Consider the following 27,176-nt stretch of genomic DNA (forward strand, 5'->3'; position numbering starts at 1 on the left):
AGTTGTGTATTCATGCAAACCCAACGGGCCTCCTGGAAGAAGCACTGTCAGACTTACCATTATTTCCCAGAACCAAGACTCTCGAACAATGAGGACAAAGGCTGCCTTAATCCTTGGAGCTTATAACCTTATGTGGCCAGGAACTCATTTTGGGGTAAAAAGGAAAATATTTCATTGAAAGTACGTATATTTTGTGTCATGTATCAAAAAAAATCAATTGGCTGTTACTTCCTAGAGTTGTGTTAACAAGGATTGAGAAGCTCCATGAAGAACCAGTGGGAAAGAGTGCCTTGTCAATAAGCAACATCTGCCATTTCTGATGTAGGTGCCTGGGTTTCATATTGCCTCAGCTGGGGAAAGAAAAGGACTTTGGTATGTGACACTATATGGTGTCACTCAATTAGGATCTGCTCAGTCTGGGAAACTTCAACTTTTGTGAGAGAGTGGGTTGTAAGAAACAGCAAACGTAATCATAACTTATAGTATTAATAGTATAGTAATGTAGTATTATATAGCACAGTATATATTAAATATACATATAAAGTATAGTAATATATTAGTATATCTATTAATACATATGTGTGCATGAGTATTTGGAAAACTGAAAGAAGAATACCTTTTTGGGATCCTACTAAGAAAGTGGAAAACCAGTGAGGGAAGACCTCTACCCATTTTTGCAGGAACACTATCCTAAGAAACTTAAGGAAATCAATTCTTGGCTTAAATAAGAGGGAGCTGAGCCAAATTTAGAATTAGTCATAACAGCAGCAGCAAAATAACTCACCCAAGAGATGGAGCAGAGACCATCAACGACAGCTTCAACTTAAAAATGATAAAGTCATCCCAGGAGATTGTCTGAGCTACTCAAGTTTGCCTGGGTCACCGTAGTATTTATCCTGTCTAACAAATTTCCATTTGTTCCTGCCATCTAGACCTGCACTGTCTAATGCAGTGGTCTCTACCTATATGTGGCTTTTTAAAATTTAAATTTCTTAAAGTCAAATAAAATTAGAACTTCAGTTCCTCAGTCACACTAGACACACTGCAAGAGCTCAGTAGATGCATGTGATCAATGGCTGCCATATTGGACAGCACAGACATAGAACATTTCCGTCATCTCAGAAATTCTATTGGAAAGTGCTAATCTAGACTATAAGAAAGAAAGGGAGTCCTGGTTTATGGAACTACCTTCATAGGAGTAAGAAGAGAACAGTTTGCTCTAGTTATTGAGAGCCACTCCTCCCTCCTGCTGTTGCTTTCTTGGCCATTTCTTGCCCAGTCTCAATGGTGGACACATGCAATTATAGTGAGGTGATGTGGACCTGCTGCTGCTGCTATGTTAGGTGTTTGGCGAGATAGGTGGTTAAATGTCCCATCAGAAGGGTGATTTGGGCAATCGCCTATGGGTTTCCTAGAAGTCAGACAGCATGAAATCTGGCAGCAATCTTGCGACCCAGATGTGATTCGAGGTGTTGGTTTCTCTTATCTCTAATCTTCACAATAACCCTTCAAGGTGGTCATTTCCATCCACTTTTAACAAATAATCACATTAAAATGTGAAGAAATTTAATAATGACACACAACTAGGAAGTCGCAAATCAGTGAAGTGAACACCGACCTGTCTGACTGTAATCCTGGATGCTTTCTCTTACAGCACATTGCCTACTAGGGAGATAAAACATGTATGTACAGAGATCACTATAATAAAAGGTAGAAATGATAAGTGTTATAAGGATAGATTAATTGCTGAGGGTTCCAACTTCCATCTTGGTGACATCTCTACCTAACTTTGCACATGGACAAATGTTCTGCTTGCTTGTTTAAAATATGCCATTTTGCCACTCAATTATTTGGTCAGTGAGCAATCTTCTACAGTGTTCTACATATTCACGAGCCCCTCATCCACATTAATAGTGATATTGGCTGTGAGGAATCTTCTGTATAGGCAAGTTCTAAATTGCCCAAAAACTGTTCATGGTAATTCTCATGCAATTTGCAGGTTTTAAAATCTGCAATAATCCAGCGTTGGTACCAGGACCTTGAAAAACCAGTGAATCTATACAGTGTGTCAGACTTGAAGCAAGAAACACTTCTCACTCCAAAGAAAGAACTGGGTTTCCTATGCTTCTTAGAGATTTTCTAGCCTCCTGTATTTTTTTCCTTTGCCCAGCAAGACCTTCTAATTTGCCTGAGGCAGCGCTCGAGCCTCTCTGACAGCAAAGCTGTCAAGGTTAGTTGCCATGAGAAGTTCCCCTTCCATCATCCTATGTTCATGTCGCTTTCCAGGTGTGTGACAGCTTGTGTATGTGAACACTGACAATCTCGCAGAGAATCCCTCTTGTGCCTGATACATAATCCTGAACAAACTTTTTTCTGCTGTAATTTTTCAATCTCAACTAAAGTTACTTGGGAGAAGGGGTATAGAAAAGACGAGAAAAATCATACACGTGAATTTCCACTGAGACTGAGTATTTCAAAATTGATTCACCAGATTTGACTAGCTCCCCACAGCCATCACAGCTTCAGAGTTTCTGTCTTGAAAGCTGCTGACATTGCATTGTGCTGTATCACTATGAAGACTTTAAGGACCCAATGTCATTGTTTTCCGAGATCACACATCCCTAGCTTTGCATTTAGTTTATTTGTTTACTTTGGTTGGTTTTAATTAAAAAGAGTTCTTCCACACTATATGACCATGTAGGAAAATGTGCTTGAAAACTCGTCCTTTTCTTTCTCTTCGAAAAATTACACAAGCAAAGAAAGGATTGTTTCGTTTTGAAAAATGTTTTGCCTTATTTCACTTATGGTTCCCCTTTGTTTGCTACCATCTTTGGAAACTTGGTGAAGCATCAGGGTGATACCAGATTCCTAAATGGTGTCACCAGGACCCTTGCATTTATAGTAATCCAGGAAGAAAAGTAGGAGAAAAAGAATGATTAAGACTGCCTATTGTGGGCTAATTGAAATCCAGTAGTGTTTTACCATTCAGGTAACATAAATTATTGCTTCTGCAGTAGTTTTCCTCTGAATGTATTCATCATTTCCCATCTGCCGACAAAAGCCAAACTTCAAATATTAAAAAATAATGATTGTTGAAATAGCAGTAACTTTTCGATTTTGCCTATATAGGTAATAATCTTTCATACATTTTAATACATCACTAATGAAACCTTTAAACAAAGCTTCACAATTCATCTGCTTACTTAAAGGAGAGGCAGAGAAGCACTATTTAAAAAGTCTTTCTTTTTGCAACCCCGTCATATGTTATCAATCAAATCAAGCATAAAATTTAAAAATATTTGAATATAATGTCTCCCATATAGTGTATTTTCAAGGAAAGCTTTATATATATATATATTTATTTGTAGATGTTAAACTTTGATCCATCAGAGAAAGAATATGCATCTTTTAACTTTCAACAATAGATGTATAATAATATCCATAAATAATTCCGAATATTTTCTATTTTGTGATGTAAGTAAATTCTCAAAGCAGTTATTTGAACTAAACGACTTGCTCTTAGATATTAATGTCTCTGTTAAATTATTCTCTATTTAAAAAAAATTCCACATTTACCATGCACTATATACATCCTCAGCATTTGGGACATTTTCAAAAACCTCTGTTTTTATTTATAAAACATTTGTTCATAATATTGTAATTAGAAGCATATACGCTGGAGCCTTTCTTTTAAGACTCTTTCCTTTCTTTACATCTTCCAGCACAGCGAAAACTTTCCATCACTTCTTTCTCTTTACACTGGACAATTTAAAGGACTCCGTTTTCGATGTGATCTGTATTTATTGCCCCTGAGAAATGTTTGTGAGTTTCCTTTATTTAGCAACTAGATGGAGTTGGCTTTTTCATGTAAGTTTTCATATCTCACAGTCAGTAACCGTGCAGAGAAACACACATGCCTATGCAGCTGTCACTGAGGTGGTTTCATTTTTAATCTGTGGCACACCTCTTCCACAACGTGTCCCACTGTTTCCATTTAGATCAAAACAATAAAGCATCTTATTGTATAAAGGAACGTATCAGTGTGTCAAACTGGTTCTCCAGTTTCACTGAATTCTAAGGCAAGTATGAGTAAAAAATCTTTGGGTTTCTAAAGGTCCTTTCTATACGAGCATTTTGATGTCACCTCTAGTTTTATAAACATAAAACTGATATCTCCATTCTCATTCTCGATCCTGCTCTCATCCTGACTTCATGGTTTCTTCTGCTGGTGCCAACATTCTCAATTTCCAAGCTATAAACTGGGTAATCAACTTTGATTTAGAAGTGTGATTCCTCCCATGTCTAGACAGTATCTATTTACGCTTTTGATTGTGTTCTTGCTTTGATTTCTAACTCCACACACCCACTGCTATCCAGGCACTTATGACATCAAATAGGTACCTTGTCAATATCTTTCTATCCACTTCCTCTGCCTTTAATTCATTTTTCACACCACCCGGGTCCATTCCACCAGTAAAATGCATGCAAAGCTATCTAATGCATCCTCCTAAAACATCACTGTCGTGTTTCTCCTCTCTTGCTCAAAGCTCTTTAGTAAGAGTTTTAACTACAAACCCATTGGCCAGGTCCCGCTTCAGACTTTATTTCATACTCTACTTTCTGAAATAATACGAATGTTAACACTAATTGTCTTAATCCATTTGGGCCGCTACAACAAAAATACCATAAATTAGTGGCTTATGAATAACAAACATTTATTTCTCACAGTTCTGCAGGCTGGGAAGTCCAAGATCATGGCACAAGCAGATTTAGTGTTCAATGAGGATCCTCTTGCTAGACGGCCCTCTTTTCCTAGTAACCTCACACAACAGAAGGGGTAAAGGGGCTTTCTTGGGTCTGTTTTATAAGAGCACTAATTCCATTCATGAAGGCTTTGCCCTTATAACCTAGTCACCTCCTAAAGGCTCCGTCTCTTACTATCACCACATTGCAGGTTAGGATTTCAAACATGTGAATTTTGGGGGACATTCAGACCACAGCATCATCACTTACAGAGGACGTTTCAATCTGCCAGGGACTGAGCTAAATGCTTAGCTACATAATCTAATTTAATCCTTGCAACAACCAGGAAGTAGATATTATTATGTCCATTTTTCACACAAGGAAATATTTCACTTACATTTCTCACTCAAATCTACCTTAGGTAGATTTGAATAGCTCACACAAGGTTATCCGATCATAGAGACAGAATTTACACCCAGGGCTTAACCTAAAGCCATATTCATAACCAACTCTTTATCATGACTCCCACAAACCTTTGCCTTCAATGAAATTATTCCATTATATTTTCTTAAGAATGCCTTAAAAGTTTTTTGCCATTGTTCTTTTTTTCACACCATTGCACCTGGAATGACGTTCCTTCTGCCCAGTGAAATGTCATCTGTTTTTAAAAGCCCATTGCAAAGCCCATTTCCTTTTTAAAATTTCACCTAACTACCCTATCCTCAAGGTGGTCACGAAATTCCTGGTTATACAACTCAATTTGCTGATTAATTTTCTACTACCCTATAGCAAATTTATTGTTGTCTTATGCTAGTGTTGATACTTTTTTGTTTGCATTTAGTTTTCGCATGCTCTTATGTTGTAGTATTTATCCAGGCATATCATCAGTAGTTTGGTTTCCCTCCACTCTCTTGCACACAGTAAGAGATAAATATTTGATGATTTGCTTGTTTAAGAAATTCAGTCGGATTGGTTAGCCAAACTGGTCGATCTGACCATGCTGCTCAACACAGCTATGGTGAGGAAGTCAGTTGTTTATGCAAAAAACTCCATGGCCTTAACATATTGTGATTTCAGATATAACTTACTCACTCATCCAACAGAAAAATCATATTGGGAAATAACATTTGGGACAGGAAGATAAATTCTAAAATTCATAATTTTATGCTAATGTCAGGTTTGTTACAAGCCAATGATAATGAAAATATATTTAGAAAAAAGGTTTCAAAAACTCTGGGAAGAGGAAGTCAACAAATATTAAATAATACTTGTTAGATCAAAGAGTGATTTTCTCTGTATTGTTCATAATCTGCCTTAGAAAAAAGGTTTCAAAAACTCTGGGAAGAGGAAGTCAACAAATATTAAATAATACTTGTTAGATCAAAGAGTGATTTTCTCTGTATTGTTCATAATCTGCCTTTAATATGAAATGTACACTCAATCCAAACTACAAGATGGAAGATGATACCTGCTCCCACTTCACGCCCAACACACTCAGCTATTAAATCTCCATCTCATTCTCTGACTCCTTATGGATTCTGAACCCAACCTCTTGCCCATTGGAGAAAATTTCTGGAAAACTTCCTCGCCATGTTGTGATCTTGTCATACCATCATTCAACTTTTCTTTGAACACCTCCAGTAATAGGAAATACTATACTGTTGAGTCAGTCTAGCCCGTTGTTAGACATTTATAATTGTTCAGCAGTTTTTTCTGATAATAAGCATCAATCTTCCTCTCTATAACGTTGGCCCATTCTCCCTTATTCTGAACGATGATATTTTATATGTTATTAGATTAATAAAAAAAAAAACTCTCTTGATTTTTCCCAATGCAATTCCTCTAATTATTTGGGGAGAGTCACTCTGTCTCTTTCTAATCTTCCTCTCCTCTCCCCTCTCCTGAGGGCAAAAATCTCTACTTTTTCAGTCAACAGTCATTCTAGTTAGTGTCCAGATGTCTCATCTTCCTGGTCTTTCTCTTCTGGATATTTTCCTCCGTCCCAAGAATACAAAAGCCAGATGTGGCCCAAGGAGGGCAGAAAACCCTGAAACTATAACTTCTCTTTCTTTAGAAATGGTATTTCTGTCATTGCAGCCTAAGTTTGCATTAGCTTTTAAAACAGTAGCTCTATACTCAGGGCTTTTATTGAACTTGTGGTCTAAAGCCCAGGCCTTTTATTTTTCCCCAGAAAGTGCAGTCGAGGCATATATTTCCCATCCTGTCCTTATGTAATTGATTTGGTTTTTTTTGAACCTACGTGTAAGGATTTTTCTTTATGCTTTTTTGTCTTTTATCATATTGGTCCCCAGAAGTGCATGATGGGACAACTGAGGGAAAACCACAAGATTTTTGGCTGCTCTAGATGCTGAGAATCTGGAATGGCTCTAGTGAATTACAATAGGAGTTCCACTCAATAAACCCAAAACCCTATGGATATTAAAAACATAAAAACAAGCAAACCAAAAAGAAATCCCCAAAAGCCTCTTGTTGGTGGGAGCTGCATTTTACCTTCAATAAAGCTAAAATTGGAAGATGAGGAGGGAAAATACCTAAATCCTCAGTAATTGAGACCTCCTACTAGGACACTACTTTTTAGTCCCTGAAACTTCCTGCCTTTAGCAGTTGGGGGGACTTAGTAGGTGGGGACATATTTAAAATATGCAGTTTCCTGTGCTTCCCCTTCTCTGAGCCAATTAGCACACGTTCAACAGCTTTCCTTTTCTTTCATTATCGCATAAAATACCTCTTATCCCCAACACTCTGGAACTTCAACAACTTCCAACTATTTGTACTATCTAAGCTCTTGTCTCCTAGAAGCAATTCTCTTTCCGCTGGAGGATGGGGAAAAACACATCTCTCTTCCAAACGTTGAGATCATTGACAAAAGTAGCCTTTTCCTCAAGAATTATGTGAGTTTCTATGTCCACAGCCCCTATTCCCTTCTCATATTTTTCTTTCTTCTATTCATGATTTTTGGGCTTGTTCTGCTCATTCCTGCATCCTTCTGCGGAGGACTGAACTTAGTTGCTGAGACCTGTCTAGCATGGAAACGCCAGGAAGGTTGAGAACCTTTCCTCCCAACTCTGCTATAATCGACTTTATCAGATGGAAGGGAGTTGCAAAGTGTTCAATATCCGAGCTCCCTCGCATCTGGGCAAGATAATCTCTGTAGTACAATTCTCGCTGCAGAGCTTCCAATAGGATCAGAGTGAGGCTGGACTTCTCTCATAACCACCTCTGCCTAGCTTCATCCCTCACCTATCCAGCTCTTTCTCACTTCCTTACACATTTCCCCTGAGAGCATTCCCACTTTAAATCATTCGCACACAATTCTCATTTCAGGCCCTGCTTCTTGGTAAAGAAAATTGAGGCAGGGACTTGCTTGGGAATCATAGCAATTCTTTAAAAATTAAACACTGGAAAAGCAGATTTCATTTAATTCAACAAACTTTTATGGAGGACAATCCAAAAGGTTGAATTTCAGGACAGAGATGAGGTCTAATTTACTTTTTCCCCCAGTGGCTAGCATTGTGCCAATCACAACACATATAACAGAACATATGTTCTGTTATGGAAACACAGTGAAGAACATGATGTGACCCCAAAAATTAAATTTACAATTTTAATGCTAAAAACAACATGCTCCAACTCATTATAAAACAAGCTTGAATGCAGAAAGTGCATAAAAAGCCATATGCAAAGTTTTAACGGGGCATGGAGGATCAAAGGAATAATTTCAATTAGAGGTAAGGTACAGATTGAGGAAGATTCCATGACACTGAATAAAAGGTGCATAGGATTTTAGTAGAAGAAGAGAAAATAATATTATTACTAGTAGCTATTAAGTAACTACTATATGCTATGCCTTGTTCTAAGTTCGTTACATGCATTGTTTTATTTAATATTTTCAGAATATCTATGGTACAGACAGTATTATTAGCTCTGTTTTACCCAGGAGATCTTGAGACATGAAGTGATATCTAAGCCCTCCCAGCGAGGAAGTCAAGGAGCCCAGATTTAAATCCATTTTCTTAGGGAAGGATATTGCAAGAAGAGCGAGTCTGATAAGCACAGATGGAGGACCAGAAAAGAAGTCTACCAATATGGGCTTGAGTACATGCAACAGAAAAAAGCCTGCATAGAGAAAGGACTACATTATAGGAAACTTGGGATATCATGCTAAGAAACTGGACTTAATTCTATAAACCATGGGAAGCATCAGAAGGAAATTTAACACGAAAGTTGAATAATAGTTATGTCTTTAGAAAATTACTCCAAGAGAAGGAGAGAAGATGAAATCCTGGTTCAGCTTCTTCAGAGGAATGTGGCTACATCAACAAGTTTAAAATGTATTGTCTATTTCCTTTTGGCTCCTTTCTACCTAGATTTTACTAGATCTGATCCAGCGATTCGTACATTTATACACGATTTTGTTAGGAGCCTTGGTTTCTCGCAACTTTGATATTGTGACACTCTCTTATTTGACTTTGTTATCTGTGCTACCTTCTCCTCGCCCTCTTTTGAAAATCCATATGGCATCTATTCATTTATTTTGGTTACCAGTATAAGCTCTCTTGAAAAATGGCAAATGAATAACATATTGCAAGACACTGAGCAAAACATCTTACAGATTCTCTTTCCCTGTCTCTGTGGAGAGCTCATTTCAAATAAGCGAGCAATTGTGCCTAGTTTCTGCTCTCGCCCTTGCTAAACTCCTCCAAACAGCTATGCAACTCTGGTTCCTGTTCCTCTTCCCTCTCCTTCCAACCTTTTCAAGCTAGTGTTCTTTGAACCCGTAGCTCTTCAGCATTTCTAAAGTAGATAAAGCTAATCATTCTGAGCTCTTTCCATTTTCCTCTCCATTCCTTATCTAGAATATAGGAAAAAAATACTGGAATAACAAGGTGGAGAAGGTTCAAAAACTTAGCTTTCTCCTTGCCTCTTCTCTTCTTTGCCTCTATCTCTGTCCCCCTCTCAGTTATCTATATTCATCTTGCAATAACTATTGCAGTATTTATAACCCACCACTTCCTTTCAGTTGAGTAGGCCCTGGCCACTGGGGAGAATTGCCCTTGCAGAAGGCACAGTTGCTATTGAGCTTTACATGGCCAAGGGTTGAAAGGCTGAGTGACACAATAACCACTTTTTGATTTTGTTTTACTCCTTGTTGAGGCCCTGCTATAGCTGTAATCACTTAGGACAACTACATTCTTAAATTGCTTGTTTTAGAAATTAAATGTTATTGTTCATTCAAAAGGAACTGAAAACATCTCAAGTAAAACTTAACGCCTGCCATCAATACCTCGAAAGGAAGTATCTGCTTCCTTTTTCCAAGTATGGGAATGACTCACACTGCATCTTAGATGGTTGTCAGATTGTCAATGACCATGATAAGACTTTCTGTTCTCCCAGGTCAGAAGACTCAAAGAAATTGTGGTGGGGCAGTAGCCCCTCATATTTCTGTGATGAGCTGGCCTATGGGGAGATTTGTATTACTTTTCTATGCCTTGCATTATTTAGCCAGCCACCTGATCTTCTTGTCATGTAGTAAATCCAGAAAATTACTATTTGCTGCAATTTCTCACTGCTTCAGTTTATGCAAAGACATAAGACGGTTTCCTGAGTCTGAAGTATTTCTGATTATAAGAGAGAGAATGTGGCTATGTTTGATTTCTAGTCCATCCAGTCATTTCTAACCTGCTAATTTTTTTTTCAGGTATTGACCCAACTTTATGAGTCAGGAAAATAAATAAGGCAACAATGATCATTTATTTCTCATATAGAGAAATGGAGTCTGATGATTATAAACGGTCTGTCTGAGGCTACCGAAGAAAGTAGAGAAACGTCTTAGAAGACAATGCAAATAATCTTCATGCCTGGAATTGCATTTGCTGTTAGTTGTTACCTCATGACTCTACATCTTAATATTAATTTGCCTCATGGATTAGAAAATGCTGTACAGACCGACTCTGTACAAATTGTCGCTTTATAGCTAAATCTCCCTTAAAAATAATTTTATTGATTCAGACTACTGGCCTTTGATTGCATTAACCTAACTTTAATCTACATGCAGGCAGTTTTATAGCATACCAAAATGAGCAAAGCTCTCTACCTCTGGTATTCTTTTGCTTTATAATGCCCAGAGTACATTGTTAATACTTTTATTATTTTTTTATTTTGCTAATATTTTTGTTACCACACAACCTTGGTTTACTGGTAGGGTTGTCAAATAAAATGCAAGATGCCCAGTTGAATTTAAACTTCAGATAAATCATGAATAAATTTTAGTATAAATATGTCCCCAAAATTACATGGGAGACACTTATACTAAAAAATTATTCATGTTTTATCTGAAATTCAAATTTAACTGAGTGTTCTGCATCTTTATTCGCTAAATATGGCAACCCTATTTACTGGGAGAGTTATAATTTCATGTAGTTTTGTTCTTTTCAATAAATATATACATTTAGCTGTTACGTAAGTTTTATTAAGAATAAATTAACAAATTAGGTAAAAATCTTATTTTTGACTATCTATTCAAATTTGTGATTCTGCGAATATGGCCAGTATAAAGATCCTTGTAAAACACATTGTAGTTATCTATTTACCTGCATTCTTCTTTAATCCATGACATCAAAAAGGAAAGGACCATACTTCACTCATTTTTGTATTACATAGTGTTGGCACATAGTAGAAGCTTAATAAATATTTCTTGAACAGACTGCATACTTACAAAATGGTAGGCTGGCCCAGCAACAAAAGTGTGTGTGTGTGTGTGTGTGCACGTCCATGCATGCATGTGTGTGTGTGATTCAGGTGGGCATAACATGTACTGAACGCTAACTTTATACCAGCACCCTGCTAAAAGCACAGCACCAACAGCTTAGTTCTTCTCTGCTTTTTATAGAGGAGCCTTTCACTAAGGGGTGGTTCAAAACCAATCAAAGGCTGTGTCTACGAGTATATCAATCAATATATGTGTCAGCTAGATATTGCATCCCCCCTTTAGATACTCTCTAAAAGAGAATAAGTTAGGGAAATTCTTCATATAGTCCGAGTTGGTTTTCTCATACTTCTGTTAAAAAGTCAATTTGTAATACAGTCAGGCAGGTAACTGCAACAATAGTTCCTGTCTCATATGCTCTTTTAGAATCTTTTCACTCTCCCATCGAGAAGCAGAATCTGTGTCTCCTCTCCTTGAATCAGTGCAGGCTTTGACTAAGTCTGACTTGAATGCCAATTTGTGATTTTCCATGAAAATGCCATGCATTTGTACCTTGCTCTCTTGGGACTCTTGCTCTGACAACCCAGATACCATGTTGTTAGGAAGCCCGATCAGCCTGCGGAGTGGCCCAGGAGGAGATGAACTTAGGTCTTGTCCTAACTCTCAGCCCTGTCTGAACTCCCAGCTGTTAGCCAATCCTAACTTACCGGTCATATGAGAGAGTCATCTTGAAACTGGATCCTCCAGCCTCCAGTTGAGCCTCCCTAGTTGATACCATGTGATACAGACATGAGCCAACAACACCGAGCCCTGTCCATATTGCAGATTCTTGAGCAAAACACATGATTATTGCTGTTTTATACCAACAAAATTTGTAGTAGCTTGTTATGTAGCAACAAATTCAGTACCTGGAGGTGAGATGTTTTCGGTCACAAAAACCTAAAGCATTTGGCTTTAGTTTTGAGGCCAGGTAGCAGGCAGAAGCTTGAAGGGCCTTCAGCAGATTATTTGTGAAAGCCTAAGGGTTTTGAAGGGAGAGTTAGCAGGAGCCTATATGGCCCCAAGGAGACTGATAGTGAGTGCTTCAAAGAAACTAAGGAGAAAGTTATTAGAGGTTCGACCAAAGGAGACTTTTGTATGTGTTGGTACAAAATTTGGCAACTCTATAGCCTGTGGCAAGTTGGAAAATAGGAAATAAAATCAATGATATAGATAAAAATTTCCATGCAGAATACAGAAAGTATTACCTGGCTTCATCTTACTGCCTGTGATAAAAATGCAAAGGGAGAGAAATTAGCTAAAGAATGAATGGTTGAATATAAAGGATCCAGGATTGGTGAGTTTGAAATAAAACTGTTTTTCATCTGGCTTCTCTAGTGAACAAGTTCTAAATTAAGGAGGACCTTCAGGCCCAAGATCAAATGTAGGTTGAGACTGTAAAATCCTTTGATAAGACCTCAGAAATATTTAAATATTCTGCCTCATTGTTTTCAAATAGAAAACAGGCTCCTCAAGGACCTTAAGGATGTAGTTTACAAATTCTCTCCATTATCAAGAGAGCCTCTGAGAGTCTTAAAGATACTGTCTCACGAGAGTCTCTTAGGGAGCACTAGGTAGGGAACAAACTAACTCAAAAAGATTTATGGATTTATGGATATGACTTTAGTCATATGGGTTTACCAATTGATACATAGGAAATCCACAGCATTTTTCAAAGAATTATGTCAGTTGGATTTGAAAAGAACAGTCAGCATAAAATGAAAAGAGGCCTTTGGCCTTGAAATTGTTATGTGTAAGAAATAGGCAGATCACTAACACAGGCTTCTTTTTATAGAAAAGAAAATATGATTCATAAGGCAGAATCAAGATCCCAGAGGGTGTAGCCAAGAGGTATGAAGAATAACTCATAACTCAAAGAGTAGAATTAAGATCTAATCAAGCAACTGTCACCCAGGGAAGTCCCTAAAACATTTTCTGTGTCTATTGCTTTGTTTTCAGTTGTGCTTGCTTCTAGGAGCCAAGGCAGAATATTGCCATATGGCCAAATGGCAGACCAGTCCAAACCAGAAAGATCCAAGATGGCGATGGGGTGCCATGCAGAAAGGGAAACTATGCAAAAAGTGCCGTTTGCAAGAAGGGATGATCTGCGTGTGTCCCTAATGCCCCCACCTTAAGCTATGATGCAGAGTCTCCTCCCCATTCACATCCCATAAAAACCCTGCTCACCTTCCCTTCAGGAGAAGGTGTTTTGGAGCACAGCTCTGCCTCCTCCACTCATTGATCAATGAATAACGTTTCTTTCTTTTTTTTTTTTTTTTTGAGGAAGATTAGTCCTGAACTAACATCTGCCACCAATCCTCCTCTTTTTGCTGAGGAAGACTGGCCCTGAGCTAACATCTGTGCCCATCTTCCTCTACTTTATATGTGGGACGCCTGCCACAGTATAGCTTGCCAAACAGTGCCATGTCCACACCTGGGATCCGAACTGACGAACCCCAGGCTGCCAAGCAGAACGTGTGAACTTAACTGCTGCTCCACCGTGCCAACCCCTGAATAACATTTCTGCTCTGCTATTCTGAACCCGGGCTTGTTCTATTAGTGAGAGTGGCTCTGGGCAAAACGACCCACTTGGAGGTCACTCGTCCCTTAGGGCCAGGTAACAGAACTTAGCTGGATGTCAAAATTGCAAAGGACCCATATCTGCAGTCTGCAGATCCTATGCCTATCCTACCTCTGTATGTTGGGTATGAGAATGTCAGATAAACTCTCTTTAATTTGCAGGTTTTGGGATTGAGGAGAATCTTACTTACGAAGACATACCTGAGGATGTTGTGCCTGAGGAGCTTTACCCACACTTGGATCTGATTTAGCTGGTGAGATCCTGGACCTCTAGCCCAAGCATAATGCCCTAATAAGATGAAACTGGGGAGTGCTTTGGGGAAGAGAGGTGAGTGTGGGAAAGCTATCAATTGTGGCCAAATGGAGAACTGAATCATATTGCATTTTCCAGAGCTGGCCATAACATCTGTCTCAGATGCTATTTTAGAACATTATCACTCCATTAAAGGTGGAGTCTATGGCCCTTCCCCTTGAATTTATACAGACCTTTGTGATTGTTTTGACCAATGAAGTACAAAGAAATTGTCACTATGCAACATCCAAGGATGAGTCATATAAATAAACCATACTTTCTTGGGATGTTTATTCTTGGATACAGCCACAATGCTGTGCAGAGCCCATGTAGTCCATGGATGAAAGTGGGTCCTCCAGTCCCCAGTCATACCTTCCCAGCTGATGATGCACGGAGCAAAAACAAGTCAATTTCACTGAACCCTGCCTAAATTGCAGATTCATGAGCAAAACAAATACATCTTTTAAATTTTTTTGCTTTAAGTCACTAAATTTGGGATTGGTTTGTAATGCAGCAATAGAAAAATGATACATGAGATTACAATTTTGATAAAGTCTGAATGTTTCCAAGGTCTCTATAGCAACACTTTTATCAAGCATCTCTTGAAAGAGGTCTATTCGCATTCGGAAAATGTTACATATTCATGTTTTAAACTCTTTTAATTTTTTATGAAGTATCACACACAAATTTTTTAGGTCACTCAGTGCCAAAAGACTTTTAATACAAACTAATATTTACTGCCTCCCTTCCTCCCAGCTCATTTAATTCCTCAGTTCAATGTCTTTCAACTCTTTGAGTTATTTCTCCTGGTATTTGCCTCCACATTTCTAAGTAATATCCCCAAACTACCATTTCTTGATTCATCAATTTTAGTCATTAAAATTTTTCTTCTTCATCTTGTCAATGAAGATTTTACCTTGCTTACATCAATCACCTTTTTCCTAATCCATCCCATCTTCCCATTACATAACAATTTTGCTTTAATACATATTCAGTGCATGCATAGTAAATAGTGTTCAACGTGAAGCCAAATAGAGTACTAAGATTACACGTTTTATTTAGAATTTAATTAATAATTGCTTCTTCTCTTTCACTTGCTTAACTCTCTTTTAATGTCAGACAAAAATCTTGCTACATACTCCAATAGATCTGTTAAATGCCTCTCGGTACAAGTTTTCACAATTTATATGTTCTTCTTTTGTGTTTCTTGGAAATATTGTTTTTTCAGCCCTAGTGTTGAACAAGTAACTGTGAATGGCCGGAACGAATACATACCATGTCTGGGACAGTGTTTATTGGGAGAAAACTTACAGGAGCAGAAACAGGTGTGGCTCCCATGCTGATCATTGTCTTCTGAGGCAGTGCACCAGGATCAATATGGGCCGGATGTCAGACTTCTAGAGAGGGAAACCAGCCTTTGAGGTATAGTGCTTAGAAGTAACATGATTAGGAGAAGCAGCCTTCCCCTACTATGATCAGGTGCAATGGTCCAAGCCTTGAGGCTGCAGTTATATGATGTGGTGGACCAGCTGCTTTCAGTCATCTGTCATCTATTAGGATAGTACTGGGCTGTAGTCAATGGCCCTGTTCTGCGGAATGACAACTTTCTCTCTGGAACACCAGCCAGCAGGAAACCTGCCTTGGACAAGCCTACTTTATTTCTGCCCTTGAAACTTCTTCCTCCATATGACGCGGCTATACTCTAGCCCTGCTGCACAGCATGCTGCCTGGGACTTACCTCTGATGTTATCTTAGGAATCAACCTGGCCATTCTCCTGGGCTGGGGTCAGTGTTCCCGGACATTGTGCTCTTCTCTTTCCTGGATAACTTTCTCATTTTTAGGGTGCTAAATTCTCCAATAGCTTCCAAAAAAAGTTTACATGGGAGGGAAATTTTTTTGACCTTTTACACATCTGAAATTTTCATTTTTATACTGTTGTCTGATGGCCTGACTGGCTAGAGCATTTTAAACTGAACTTCATTCATTAAGAGTGTTTAGTAATTACTCCCTTCTATTTTATTTTCCAGTATTGCTCTTGAGAAGGCAGACGCCAATCTGATCCCCTAGTTTGGGTCAGTGACCAGGTTTTTCACCCTTGGAAATGTTTAGGATTCTTTTTCTTTAATTTCTAATATTCTAAGACTTTATGGTGAGATAACTTATTTTTTTCTCCTTTATTAGGCTAGGTGTTCAGTAAGAGGGTTATGTCCTTCAGTTCCAACAATTTTTTTTTATTATTGCTTTGAAATTTTCCTCTCTCCTATCACCACCATTTTCCACTCTTACATGGGCTCCTGTTCATTGGATGTTAGCTCTCCTGGATGGAGCCTTTTTTTCTTTTCTATTGTCCACTTTCTGTTTTATTGTTCTGAGAGAGTTCTTGATTTAATATGCAACCGCTTCTATTGAATTACTAATTTCAGTTCTCTAATTTTTAAGTTTCCAGTATTAATTCTTTTTCTGCAATTGTTTCTTTTAAATGTCAGGATAGTTTTATTTCCTTGATGCAGCATTTTCTTTCTTTTCTCTTGAACAACATTAATTATATATTCTTTGAGATGTTCTTTGGGTCCCTACATCATCTGTTTCCCATGAGGACCTGAGTTTTGGGCTTATTTATTTTGGTGTTTGTGGTAGACTTTCCTCAAATATCTGATCATCTTGACTGTCCAATCATACCTAAAATTGGGAACTTAAAGATGAGTTTGTTAGCACTATGGGTTTTTAGGACAATCAGGTAGCCCACAACTTTTTAATTGGTTATTTTTCTCTGGGGGAGATGGTTTAATCAGTAGGGGATCCAACAGTCTTCTCTCTGAAGGGCATGTATGGCTGCTGCTTTCCTGGAACTGGGTCTGTCAGTAAGTACTTTCACTTTATTTCTTTGTTTTCAGTATTGAATTTAAATGACAACCTTGTGCCTGGACTGAGGAGGCCAGAGCTTCTCTTGTTCAATCACCCTTGAGCAGTGGTTTTCAAACATTAGCATACGTCAGAATCACCTGGAAGGCTTGCTAAACCACAGGTAACTGGGCCTCATCTCTGGAGCTTCTGATTCAGTAGGTCTGGGGTGAGGCTGGAGAACATACATTCCAAACAGGTTCCCAGATTTGGGGGCTGGGGACCACCATTGAAGAAACACTGCTCTGAAGTATAATCCTCTGGCTTTGCATGAAGGTGAGTAGGAAGTCTCTAAAATGCTTTGAGGCAATCCCTCTGTTTCACCATCTCCAACTTGACTCGGGCTCAGTCATACCTGCAGCCTCTAATTCCTGAGACTTTCTGGGATTCTTCAGAGGTAAATAAGCAAAATTCTGCTTTAGGCCTAGCCTTCCCTCCCTCTTCCACACTCCTTGCAGGAATATTGGATTGATTGACTTGCCTGCTCTCCACTGGGTCTTTTGTCAGTTCCTCCCTCCCTCCCACCCACACTTTTCATCTTTATATTCTCAGGATAAAGATTACTAATGGACTCATTTTCATCGATGGTGGAGTCCGAGTGTTTTTCTTTTTCTTCTTGTTATTTTGGGGTGTTATTTTGAAGAGAATAAACAGACGAAAGTTCTTACATCGTTTTGATGGAGTGTTATGTTGAGCAGAATAGTGAGAAAAAGCATTCTTGTTCCCATGATTTTGAAACAGATGAGCGAATCCATGATATTTTGATTCTTGCTAGTTTTACTTTTAGAGGGTATTTTGTTAGGGTAGCATCATTTGGAAACTGGAAATCCATGGTATATAGTAACTTCTGGTTGATCGAAGTAGTCAATTGACCAGAACAAAATGTTTACAGTTGCCCAAGAAATGGTTTGTACTTGAAATTACAGCTAAAATAATAATTTTGCCATTCTGTTTTCTTATATCAATTTTCATCTTCTTTTGCCAGAATGTTCATTTAATTAATTCTTATTAATTCTAAATTTCAAAACATGAAATGCTCTCTTAAATATCTAGAGCTGTGCTAGCTCACATGGTGGCAACGAACAATATATGACTATTTAAATTTAAATTCTGTAAAATTAAAATTTAGTTCTCCAGTCACATTAGCCTCATTTTGTTGGCTATATATGGCTAGTGTCTACTGTAATGGACAGCACAGATATGGAAAATGTCCATCATTGCAAGAAGTTCTATTGGACAGTACGAATATAAAGTCTCCTTTATTTAAAGAATGGGGAAAAAAAAGGAAAAGAATGATTTTGACTTTGAATGAAAACACTCTTTTGTCAATCTTATATGTTTTACTCAGAAACTTTTGTTTGAAAATATCAGTGTCTTCAATATATGTCCAAAATGGTCAAACACCACATTTTTGGCTCGATGGTGGCAATGTGGGAGATGGAAATGATTTACTCCAAAATGCTGGGTGGGTTTATGTTAAATCATTTGCATGCTGTTAAGGTGGAGATATACTCATGAGACTGAAGGCTCACCTCCCACCCCAGCCACCCCACTCATTTCCCTACCTGGTTAGTGTCAGGAAGAGATGTGTTGAAAGGCTGAGCCACTGCAGGTGTGTGTTGTCACCTGGGACTGGAGCTCATAGTTTCTCAGATCAACACAGTGTGTGGCTCATGTGCAAAGTGTCTGCTTTCAGCTGGGAAGTGTGTGCATGAAGACTAAGTGGCTGGTTCTGAGGCAGAGCAACACCCTCACAGATTCTGGCTCCATGTTTGCTGACCTTCACATCCCAATTTAATTGTGTCTTGATCAAATAAACATTAGAGGGTATTTATTGGGTCCAAATGGGAAGCTATTATTGCAGCCAAAGGATGATAAATATGTTTGTATTTCTGTGACTAATTTTTTAAATGTTAAAAAATGTCTACCTAAAACTGCCAATGAAAATGAAACATTTTTAATAATTATTTGCTCAGTAAAAAATATGTGTGTGAAGACAAAACTGTGTTATTTCAACATCACAAAAAATCGTATTTGGAAATCAGTATGGGGGAACCACAGAGATAGATTCCTGATAGGTAGATAGAAGTATTGATTTAGGTATCAGACACATAATTATATTTATTTTGTTATTAATTACATTAATTAATTAATGATATTTAGGTGTCAGATACTTAAATTTCCTCTTTCCAGTTGCTTGGAAGGATGATTTCAGAACATTCTCCCTAAAATAGCAGCAGATTTTCTTTTTTCAACTGTAGGAAACAGCCTGGCTGCCCAAATTATGTTCCATGCTATTGGTTTGTTGCAAAACTAGTGGTCTCTGCCTCGATTTGTGAATGCCTGGTCTTACCCTAAGGCAAGGTTAGGAGTTACCAGGATGAGTCTCTGTAGAAAGAAACATAGAAACAGCTTTCCTGCTGGATGTCTCTGAGGAGGTTTCCCCGCCCCCACATCCCACCCCGTTTGCTGGTAGACACTCTCTTCAGTGAATGGGATGATCAGGCTGCTTAGATTTAGGGGAAAAACAAACTAGTAATACTCATTCAAAATCAACTGGAATGTTATAATTGTACATGCACCTAAGCTGCAAATCAGCCAGGTAAATATCATGGCAGAATTACCTCTATATCTTAGGATACATAAGTCTGTTGTTTCTAGAGCCTATGTTAGTAGGCAAATAACAACAACAAAACAAGTATAATAGCAGTAATGATCATTATTGCCTAGTTGGTATATACTAGGCTCCGTATCAGATGCTATATGTATAATGTATTATTTGTACTTACAACTTCCAATAATTCTATGTGATAAAGTTTGCTATTCGTATCTTACAGAAAGGAAAATTGAATTATTTTTAGCACCTCACCCAATGTCCCAGCTAGTAGGTGATGGTGTCCAAGACCTAAATTTGTCTGACTCTACAACTCGTTTTCTTAATCACTGTGCCAGGCATTCAATATAATGAGAGGAATAGAATTTAGGGGTGTCAGGATTATGGAGCTTGAAATACTGTGTAGGTTAGATGTTAAACAAGACCATTTTTTAAATTCTTTAGAAAAACAAATCTTCCTGGAAATACAGTGAATCTCTGATGTATCCTAAGCACCTAGAATAGTGTCTGGCACACAGTGAGTGTTCAATGGGTACTTAATTAATACAGTAAATGATTTAGGGTCACTATATAATTGTTATAACTTGCGTTATACTGGGAGGTCTTTAAGCCAATGTGTGCATATTTTTACTTGCATGAGACATAGCCTGGTTTATATAATTACTGTAAATCTCAGAGAATCTGTTCATATTCATGTATATCTTCCCCCATTAGATTAGCTATAAATTGGTGACTTTAGAAGCTGTCTGGAAGACAATGTGTATGCATTAAAAGACAATGCAATCTCTAATTAGGAGGGACTACTAAACTTAGGGACTGACATTGTTGAATAAAAGCAAGTTCATTGGTACGAGCCTACAGTAGATATTTCAAATGTCCTCATTGCCTCAGAATGATATTTCACTTTGCCTCAATCTTCTAATATTCTTATATAAGTGAACTATTCTCTAACATAAGATGAATTTCTTTTTAGAGAGATAATAAACATGCTGTATGTAACCTCCATTTGGTTAAACTGTACCTGTTCAAATCTTTTGGGATCAAGATCATGTATCTTCATGATTATTTAACAACTCTGAAAGCGTTGAAATATTTTAAATTTTAGTTTGGGTAGTATATGAAATTTCCTATTGCTGCTTTAACAGATTGCCACAAACTTAGTGGCTTTAAACAACATAAATTTATTATTTTACAATTCTGGAGATCAGAAGTCCAAAATGGGTCTCATTGGGCTAAACTCAAGGTGTGGCAGGCCTGTGTTAATTTCTGGAGGCTCCCAGGGAAAATTCATTTTCTTGCTCTTTTCAGCTTCTAGAGGCTGCTCTGTGGCCCCCTTAAATCTTCAAAGCCAACAGTGGCCAGCGGAGTCTTTCTCAGACACTTAACTTTGACACTGAATCTGTCTCCCTCTTCCACACTGAAGGATCCTTGTGATTACATTGGGCCTGGCTGGATAATCCAGGATAATCTTCCAAGTTTAAGATCAGCTGATTAGTGAACTTAATTCTATCTGTTATTGATTTCCCTTTGCCATGTATCATAACATATTCACATGTTCTGGGAATTGGGGCATGGGCATCTTTGGAGGACCAATATTCTGTCTACCACAGGTAGAAGCAAGAATTTGGAGCTATGATGTTAACAGACTTGTGGGTGTTCCCAATTCTCTATCACCTGTTTGATCTTGGGCAAGTTATTTAAGTTTCTTGAGTTGCCTGGATGGCAAAACTGAATTAATAATCACTGCTACTCAGGGTTGTCACGAAGATGCTATAAGCATCAGAGAATTCAGAAGTCTTTAATCTGTGAAAGAGAATTCTCTTGTTTAGTTCTATTAAATCTGAAAAACCTTCTCAAAAACATATTGTAAGTTATAGAATTTTTAAACATTCTTTATTCTTTTCAAGTGAAGGGGGTAAAATTCATTTATGTGATCTCTTCTTTATAGTTCATTACCTAGTTGTGTCAAATAAAAATGATCATTGAGTAAAGGCTTCTTATCTGTCATTTTATTCATCAGTTCACCATGAAGATACCACATTATGGCACAGTTCTTGAAGGGACAAGATTAAGGAACTTGTAACAATTAGAGAAAAATTGATGGATAAATTGTGCTGACTAGGAATACAATAAAAGTTCAAGAAGGAGATAGATCTGTCAAGAATGATCTAATTGCTGGAAACCTTAATGCAGCATAGAGACTATTGAAATAGAGTTTCAGATAAAAGGAACAGAATCAGCAAAAAGGAAAAATAATGGACTCGAGACAGAATATAGTATGTGGGGGAAGGCAGGTGAGTGAAAGGAAGAGAGCTATCTGACAGAATAGAGGCCATGGCTATTAAAGTCATAGTGCTGTTTAATGTGAAATATGGAACAGTGTCATAAAGGGACTGAAAAGCCAGTCAAGAAAGCTTAGAGGAAAAGGAAAATGCTGAAGGTTCTTGATTAGGAGGTGATGAAGACATGTTCGGAAAAAGATGAGCTTAGATAAACTGGGGACAAGTATCGGGTTGAGTTGTAATCCCCTTCCTCCCAAACATAAACAAAAATTGGTATTGACCAATGCATGAATCATCTGAACTAAATCTTTCTCTCTGCCTCTCCCTCAAGCATTTCTGCTTATATTAGAACTTTGAGGGGAAAAAATGTGACCCATTGACAGACTAAGAGGTGTTCTAAGGAAGATTATCTCTTATAAAAACCGTTATGATAGAGTGTGGGGAGGAGAGAAGGGAGACGTTTATTAAACAAACGAAGCAAAACTCTACACTTGGGATGAGTTTGTTCTTAGCAGTTTGATGTGGTTTGAATTCAATGATCATTTTTGGAAAGAATATGTGTTTTTGAATTCTGCTGTTACTAACTGGTGACCTTTATAAAAGTAATAAACTTCAAAGAACCCCAATTTCTTCATCTTTAATATTGGACTCATACTCCTTACCAAATAGGCGTTTTGTGAGATTTATATAGATAATGCGTTATCACTAGTGAGTACAATTTGTAAACAACTTCAGGGCAGCAAGAAGGGAACTCATTGGAAGCATATGAGGCAACTCACATGATTAAAAGGAGAGGGAATGGGGGTAAGTCCAGAGATCTAGGGAGAAAGAACCAAAGCTGTGTCTTCAAGTTGCTGCCCTTGGGATATCTCATTTCTGCATGATTTGTGTCCTTTCATTACTCTATTCAGGATCCAAATTCCTAGGGGAAACAAAATGTGTGATGAGCCCAAGGTCACAGTAAACATTGCACAGGACAAAATTAAACAGGCAAGAAAGACTTTTTTCACAACTATTGCAATAAGGGAGAGAGGACAGAACTCAGTCTGAGCTCAACTCTGTTGAAACAAGGAGGGTAGGGCTTTTAAGAGGGAGGGTGAGGAGTAAATTGTTGGGCATTTGTGCTTACTAATTGGCATTACTCAAAAGAAAAGTAAACTTTCTCTTATCTTCATGACAGGAGGTAATTTTACAACTTGGAGCAAGGCTCTCACCACATCATGAGCCTGACTGGGCTGTGATGGTAGAAAGAAAGAGTGTGGCAAAACATCTTCATTTAGAGTCCCACCAAGGCAACATTGAGTGGGGAAAAGAGTCATTCTCCAAGGAAAAGTGGGACGGAGCAAAAAAAAAAAGAACCACGGAAGGAATGGTAGGCAGGACGTTATGGATAACTAAAATAGCCTAGCATGGTGTTAGAAGTCAAAAAAGGGGTATAACAGTGATTTAAAACTTGTTTAGAAGAAATAAACAGATCTACTCCAAATAATTAGCCAACAATTCAAAGGCAATGTAGAAGTAAGGACAAATCTCATAAAATAGTGTCACCTCATGAGCAATCCTCAGCTCAGTGTTGTCCTCAGAGGAAATAAAATGTTACCGTTGCAAACAATTTAAATTTTTACTCTGGCCCCTTCAACTTGCCAGATGAACAATCATATTGCATGATGCACAGCAACAGAGCTTAAAAATCCTTTTCATTCATCAGCCTCCCTCAGGGTGCCATGCTCTCTGTCCCAGAGTTTCCCCAAACTGCTTTGGTTAATCAATCTCTCTCTCTATCTCTCTCTCTTTCTCAGGAGCCCCCTCTCTCTCATTTCCAGATCTATTTGTTTCTCTTCAAAGTACTCTGCTTCTTCTCTGGAAGATATTTCAGACCCTCCTGCCTTCTCCAGTTCTGTTTTTCTACCCTTTATTCTAATGAACAAGGAATGCTGCTTCTTCCATAGAAGTCAGAGCAGAGATATTAGGCCCTTTGAATCCCAGTGTAAATCTATCATTAGAGCTCATAGATTTCAGGCTTTTGATGAGTGTATGAGAATACACAGCAGCTTCTAACAACTTCTGGGAAAGTGAAACAGTGGCTCCCAGCCGTTGGGTACCCAACGTGGTGGGCACTCATCCCTTTTATCCTTCCATCCTGCAAATCTGAGAGACCATCATACAGATAGTACTTATGTTTGCTGAGGAAAGTCAAGAGGAAGAATTTTATCTTGTTCATCATATTTCTTCAGCACCTGCTTAACACAGGGTCTGGCTCAAAGTGAGTACTTACATCTTACTTTTTAAAAGGAATTGTTGAAAAACAGAATTTCAAGATTTTAAGGAATCAGTGATTCTTCAGCAGGTGTAAACATAGGAACTATTCTATGAATGTGTTTGGCAGCTGTCAAGCGGTGCTAAGATGTTGCAGAAGCTTCCCAAATTAGTGATGAAGAATGATAGCAATTACTTGAGTACCTTTAGTAGTACCCTCACTGTCTAGTTTCCCAATCTGAATGGGATAGTCTAGAGTCTGGCAGGAGAGGGGAAGACAGAAGAATAAAAGTGAAGGAAAGGAGAAGGAGGGAAATTTGACCATGCCTGCCACCATTGCAGACTTTCTGCGTGTCTCAGGCACCAGACCAGATCGTTGGATTCCAGACTGTCTGGGTAAGTAGCAGATGTGTGGTAGCACGTGCTAATGTGGCCCCTTTCCCTTTATTTCTGTATCCATAAAAAATACTATTATAACAACAATAACCTCTTGTTTCAAGAGTATTGAGTGGCTTAACTAAGCTTATATGGCAATCTAATTATAGTGTTTCTTTTCAGTAAAACTTTATTAATGTGTTTTTCAAGAGACCAGATACTAAAACCCTTTTAACAGCTCCAAAGAAAATCCCTATGATGGGAAATGGAAAAACACATAGAGTGAACATAAAATGTAAAAGTTTTACAAAAGAAAAATTTCCGAACAACTCGTTAAGATATTTGTGTGCTACATGAATGCAGAAGATTATCCTCAGAGGACATGCATACAGTATAAAACTCTGATGACTAAGAGTTGAGTAGCAAGATATTCTTCTTTCTGGAGCACTGCAAATACCCCTCAGACCATAAGAACTGAAGATCAATGTGGAACACATTACCGTGGCAGAAATGCAAAAGAACCATGGCTGGGAGCCACTGTTTCACTTTTCCAGTAGTTGTTAGAAGCTTTTGTGTGTTTTCGTCCCTGCATCAAAAGCCTGAAATCTATGAGCTCTAATGATAGATTTACACTGGGATTCAAAGGACAGCCAAAAAGCAACCGTGTTCTCAGGTTGCTAATCACAGACGCTAATTTAATACAATGAGAGCCAAGATCAAGATTATAAGTATTTAAGGCCCCTAGCTAGAGCCCATAGGGCTAGTTAATACAGTTTCAATTTTGTTCACATTCAGGCTCAGGAAATTGTGTCTCATCCATTTGGGAACATCACCTTGGAAACATTAAATAAAGAGCAGGAAACCACATACCAGCTGAAGAAAAGAACCAATGCCTAGGCAAAGTCTATGTAAAGGTGATGTCTGACTCAAGTCTACAAACTCACTCACGGGAGGAGGCGGGCAGATAACCTGCAAACTAACGTTGGATACTCCCAAGGCTCACAAAGCGACTCAGTTTCCAGCCCCTGCTCTGAGTTGGTATGATTCCACTTTTGCATAAATTAATCACAGAACTATAATAATTTCCTGCTAAGCTTCCAAATTTAGAACCCAGTTCCGCCTTCCAGTCTGTTCTACAGATCCTTCTAATGCAAGTCAAGTATTTGAAGGAGCTGACAGCCCTAACCTCAACCCAAAATGTTTGATCTGCTTCTTTTCTCTCATCTTAAAAGCACTGCTCTCTGATTTTCTCTGTCTTGTCTGCTTAGTGGTAGATCTCCCAAAAGATGTATAGTTTGGGTGGCTTTGGCAAAATGCTTTTATGCTTTCCCTCTTACGTACTAGCTTGAAATTGTTGGATCTGGATTCAGTTTAAAGGGCACAAACTACTACCAAAATAAAAAAAGCCAGAAGGAATTATTTTGATTTTCTCAAACTTCATCATACATATCAACAGACGTCTAAGGAAGAAGAGTCTACTTTCTTGATCATTTTTCTAAATAAATGTTTTTAAATGCAAAAATCTGTCTTACACAAGGAACTTGCAAATTACTAGCTATTTCTGAAGGCAAGGAGCCTAAATTTTAAACAACTATTTTTTATAATACTTCATATTTCTTTATGACAGGATCAGGGCCTGTCAATTCATTCTCTCAGATACCTCTCGAGCTGTTCTCCACATTCTCGCTGTTGTGGTGGGAGTTTGTTTGTGGTTAGTGCTGTCCAGTCAATTTTGACTCCTACCACCCTGTGAGCGGTGAGGCAGAACCCTGCCCGGTCTTTTTGCACTATCCTCTCACCTTCTGGTGTGTATCAGACAGTGCTCCCCTCCTAATCACAAGTTTTTATGGCCAATTTTTTCAGAAGTGGGTGGCCAGGTCCTTCTTTGTAGTCCGTCTTAGTTTGGGAGCTCTGCTGAAAACTGTCCACCATGGGTGACCCTGCTGGTATTTGAAATACTGGTGGCATAGCTTTCAGGATCACAGCAACATGCAGCCGCCACAGTATGACAACTGACAGATGGGCAGTGTGGTTCCCTGACCAGGAAATGAACCTGCCGTGGTGAGACCACTGAATCTTAACCATCAGACCACCAGAGCTGGCAGTGCTAGTTTAGGGCTTTATTATTTCTTGCTGGGGCTATGGCAATAGCTTCCTTATGAATCCTCCTTCTGCCTAGATTCTGATGGCAGCATCTTCCATGCTACCTGTAGAGCGCATTTTTAATGCAAGAATCTAATCATGTCTTACCTTGCTGGAAACCTTCCAGGAAATCCCCAGGAAATCATCCTCAGGATGCATTCCAAATACTTAGCATGACACACATGGATTTTTACGTGCTTTTCTTGCCGATTTTCTAATCTTGT

This window comes from Equus quagga, chromosome 16, assembly GCF_021613505.1.
Source record: "Equus quagga isolate Etosha38 chromosome 16, UCLA_HA_Equagga_1.0, whole genome shotgun sequence".
In the NCBI taxonomy this organism is placed as follows: domain Eukaryota; kingdom Metazoa; phylum Chordata; class Mammalia; order Perissodactyla; family Equidae; genus Equus; species Equus quagga.